The sequence below is a fragment of the Diachasma alloeum genome, unplaced genomic scaffold (genome assembly GCF_001412515.2).
Source record: "Diachasma alloeum isolate Michigan unplaced genomic scaffold, Dall2.0 Dall_scaffold_00199, whole genome shotgun sequence".
NCBI classification, from domain to species: domain Eukaryota; kingdom Metazoa; phylum Arthropoda; class Insecta; order Hymenoptera; family Braconidae; genus Diachasma; species Diachasma alloeum.
Window position 1 is genome coordinate 143,901 of NW_021680364.1, and position 5,167 is coordinate 149,067.

The 5,167-nt window shown below is 38.8% G+C and overlaps 1 pseudogene; it reads right to left on the minus strand.

Annotated features, from left to right (window-relative positions):
* Positions 1-663: 663 nt before the first annotated feature.
* On the minus strand, positions 664-4,961 carry LOC107035536 (annotated as a pseudogene).
* Positions 4,962-5,167: the final 206 nt, after the last annotated feature.

Here is a 5,167-nt window from a genome sequence, read left to right on the forward strand (position 1 = left end):
CGGAGACCCACCGGCGATTTTACCCGTTCGTTGATGGGGTAGGGTGGTGTGACTGCTTGATAGAAGGCATTCTCGGGGTGGTATGTCGCGTCCACTGGAGTGACATTCCTCATATCGACGACCCCGAGAACAGCTAGATTGTCATCCCGGGAAATCTTGATTCGGAGCTTCGGATTTTCGCCTTTTATCCACTGAAAATTTCATCAAAACTTCAGACTACTGAGACTTTATTTATTTTAGGGGGCTGTGGCACTGGAATGACTGGAGAATTCCATGCGAATTTTTAAAAAACGATTGTCTCGCTTATTCGAGTTCGAAATGTCACAGAAATCAAGTACATGAAATGGAGAATTTTTTATAACGGGTCGTTTTTGGCATTCTCGGGGTGGTATGTCGCGTCCACTGGAGTGACATTCCTCATATCGACGACCCCGAGAACAGCTAGATTGTCATCCCGGGAAATCTTGATTCGGAGCTTCGGATTTTCGCCTTTTATCCACTGAAAATTTCATCAAAACTTCAGACTACTGAGACTTTATTTATTTTAGGGGGCTGTGGCACTGGAATGACTGGAGAATTCCATGCGAATTTTTAAAAAACGATTGTCTCGCTTATTCGAGTTCGAAATGTCACAGAAATCAAGTACATGAAATGGAGAATTTTTTATAACGGGTCGTTTTTGGCATTCTCGGGGTGGTATGTCGCGTCCACTGGAGTGACATTCCTCATATCGACGACCCCGAGAACAGCTAGATTGTCATCCCGGGAAATCTTGATTCGGAGCTTCGGATTTTCGCCTTTTATCCACTGAAAATTTCATCAAAACTTCAGACTACTGAGACTTTATTTATTTGAGGGGGCTGTGGCACTGGAATGACTGGAGAATTCCATGCGAATTTTTAAAAAACGATTGTCTCGCTTATTCGAGTTCGAAATGTCACAGAAATCAAGTGCATGAAATGGAGATTTTTTTATAACGGGTCGTTTTTGTTTTTATTTTGCAGGGAATGGTCTTGTAGGTCATATGAAGGTCATGTAAAAGTCACGTGGCATTATAAAATCTCGCAACTCCAACTTGATAAATCAATCTTCTGAATTTTTATGTTTCGGTTGAGGAAAATCATTTTTCGAAATGAAAAGTTAATCTTCCGTTAAGCGGAAGGTAATCTTCGAGGGAAATTATAATTCAATGAAAAAAACGCATTAAATTCTTTCTATTTACGCATAAATTAATCATAAAAATGAAAGTGACAATAATTTTTCCTAATTATTCACGTTATTCATGGGGTAATTTTTGATGGAATGAATGGTAAACTTGACTGTTTTGGCAAAAATTGCCCTCACGTTTGGTAAATTTTCCCGGAAAAATTTATTTGTTTGCAAAATTTTCTCCAACTTTTTTCTCCGTGTAGTGGGCGACGGAAGCCCTACACGGGCAAATAATGGAAATTAAATCATTGCAAAATGGTTATCTAGTGTAAAATTGAGAATACAATTCTCACGTAATTCGCGAATTATTTTCAGACGGATTTTTATGCATGAGAGAATTCTGATCAGAGAAATATTGCAGTTGCATCGGGTATTTATTTCGAATCGAGCGACATGAATATTGGATATGATAAAGTGTGTTGGAAATCGGGGCTTTTATTTAAATTGGCAGCGACATATTGATATTTACATTCGGTATTTATTTTTCGATTTCAATGAAAACATTTTTCCATCTGGATTCATCGTGTCCAGTTTATTCGTGAATATGGACACACTCGCTACGATGAATTAGGGAATACTAATAAAATTCAGAGAGTAGGGAGGAGAGTGATTCGATGACTCAATTCATTCGACAAAATCAATTGACAATAAGATATTGAAATTTTTGCAGAATTTATTCGAATTCTCTTTAAAATGAAAATTTCTAATCGATCGATTGCTGACGTTCCACTTGAAGAATCAAGTATCCCATCAACTTGAATTATCACTAACTCCAAATCATCCACCAGAATATGAAGAAAAATCATTGAAGCATTTTCCGTGGACTAAAAAAAAGAAAGTTCAACGCAGCCCAGCGTTTCTTTATTCCCCAGTGATGCGTTTCCATTACGTTCATCAAATTTTATTTTCTCTTTCAATGAAACGGCTTTTTCGCAGTGTGAATATATCAATCCTCGCTATCCACGCATAAATTAATCATAAAAATGGAAGTGACAATTTTTTTAAATTCAGTAGCGAAGTGGTAAAATGGTTTAAGTCGACTCATGTCCCGGTTGAGTTTTTGAGGAATCTCCGAATCTAAGGGCGATAGCGAAATTTTCGTAATGACCTTTTCTGCAGTTCTCAATTCGCTCTACAAAAAAGGTTATAACAAAAATTTTGCTATCTCCATTAGATTCCGAGATATTCATTGAAAACTGGACAATAGTCCAAATTGACTTGTACCATTTTACTTCGCTACTGAATTCTTCCTCGGGAATTGAAAAAAAAGGATTAGAGGACAGTCTGAAATTGAATTATTCGCGATGAATATGACTATTTATGTTTTTTTATGATTACCTTCACCCGCACTCCCTTCTCCTCAGAAATTAAATCTGATTTCTCATAATCCTCGTCGGAGTCCTCATAGTCGCGATGCCTCTTGTCCCATATTTTTGAATGAAGATGATTCACCCTACGACGATGCTTCGGCAGTTCAATTTCTATGGTATAAGGCTCCTCATCAGCGATGTATTGCGATGCATACCGGCTAGAGTACCTATTGAAGAGAGAAAACAAGGTACGGCGAGTAAGGTTGAAGGAAAATCGTACAGAAGTTCACATCAAAATTTATAGTCAATTTTGTCTGTCAATAGTCGTTTCATAATTTCCTTCCCATTTTTTCCGTCAATATTGAGTCAAAGAGACCTAGCGCGGTATTTCGCTCCACTATTACTCGACATTTCAGTATTAATTTTTTTTATTCATACTTCCTTTCTTTTATTGCTACGGTTTTATAGGCTCCCCATTTCGTCTGCCTTTATATCTTTCTCCCACTCTTCTCTTCATACTTATTTACAGTAACATGAGCCGTCTTACTCTTATCGGCTGTGTTTTTGAGGAATATCTCGGAAAATGAGGGAGATAGTGAATTTTTTGCCAATACATTTTCCGTAGCTCTTAATTCGCTCTATAAAAAAGGTTATAACAAACATTTCGCTATCTGCCTTAGATTACGAGATATTAATTGAAAACTGACCAATTCTCAAATTCGACTTGAACACAGTAGTTCTCTACATTCACGCCTGGCGGCAGCAGTGTTCCGCTCGAGGAGACACGGCTAGGCGGACACCCATCCAAGTATTAATCGAACTAAACGCTATTTAGCTTGGATGACTGCCGCAGGAATTTTTTTTTCTTTTATTCTTCAAAAATTTTTTCTTCGCATGACAGAAAAAAATTTATGAGAAAAAACTCGTTAGTGTGAAAAAAATGATTTCAACCGGCGACACTCAGCGCAAATTGGAGGTCGGTAAAACCGTTGTACCGCCAGTTCCGTAATTGCCGAAACTGTGCCCCCCCCCCCCCAATGGTTCATATATGCGCTGATGCATCCAAAAGTAGGGCGTGTCCGTGGCGCAAAAATACATCCATGGCCCATACGGACTTCATGGCCTATGATTTTCTATGTGCTTTGAGCCTTCACCGGTAAATATCTATATTCGAAGCCCAGTGAAACCAAAATCCCCCCATTACTGACGCTGTAAACGCGTGAGAGGGCAATTATGCAGCGAACATCATGCGTCTGCATCAGCAGAAACTTCAGAGCCAACGATGAAAATAGACTCATTACGGTTTCTCGATTGATATTCTCTCCTCAGTGTACCATATATTGTTGACAATGAAAATAACGGCCTGATTTCACTGGCTCTGGGGTAATAATATAGGGTGATTTTATGGGAAAAACGGAGAAGTTGGAAAAGTGTTGCGCGTTATCTGCACAGATGCAGGCGAGAGTTCATGCAAATTTAGTGACACGATATTTACTAGTCTTCTTTGGTAGTTTTGGAGTTGGAGAAATTCAGGGTGAAATATTTGGTAAACTTCAACAACTAATTGATTATTTCGAGAAATTAGAGATAATTTTGTTGATGAGGTTCTAAGGGTTAAACGGGAGAGACCGTTTTGACCCTCAAATTTGATGACTTGTATTTCAAGACGTTATGAAAATGTCTTGTCTACCATACGTGTAGGATCCATGAGAGCAATTTTATTAGAGAATATTGTAACGAATGTCTAATCCTTGAAGAAGTGATTGCGCATAACTTCTCAATTTTTATTGATTCTTTCAGAGAATAGTTTTCTTCTTCTCTTCTATTTGACTTGATTCTGCCTGATTTTTTATCTCCTTTTTCAGATTCCTCTGATCAAGATTTTCCCCAATATGACATCGACTTCATCGAAGATCCCGACTATGATATGAACTTCTTTCGAGTCAAGTCCCATTTGCTTCTGTATTTTCCGTCTGGGATTTCGAAGAGAATATGGGTTAAAGGCCTCAGATAACTGAAATCTCAGAACTCTCAACTTATGATATTTCAGTTGCTCTTAACAGATTTGCTTGATTGTCGAGACGACAATTTTTCTTCCAGAGGAGAAAACAGTCTAACGAATATCTAATTTCACCGCAAACTCACCATTTCGACCGTCGATATTTCGGCGGTCTCCTCTTGAACCGATACCTAGGTCCTCTTGAAAACGCATGCCATCGAGACTTAGAACCATGTAATTTCCAGGGTCGCATGTATTTACGAGCTTCCGGTAATTGCACTAATTCCAACAGTACCACAACGACCATGAACAAGAACCAAATCTGCGGATAAAAATATTCCATCAATATCCCAGCGATTGTTATCGAAAGGTCGAAGGTCCACAAAAACCATTACTCGAATATTCATCCTCCGAGTTGAAAACTTGTACCCCAATTATTCCATTGAAACAATCCATTCCTGACGCGATAGTCCTTCATGCACGGAATCGCATCACTCAACTGATCACCGAACTGGTCACCAAACCCTCCTCGACTCCACGGAAACTAGTCCAGATAGTCACACTTTATACAATCCCCCACCTGAGAAATCTTCTCGAATGCAGCAGTGGTCGAGTGGAAAAATTCATAAGAGTGATTAACCAAGAGTGG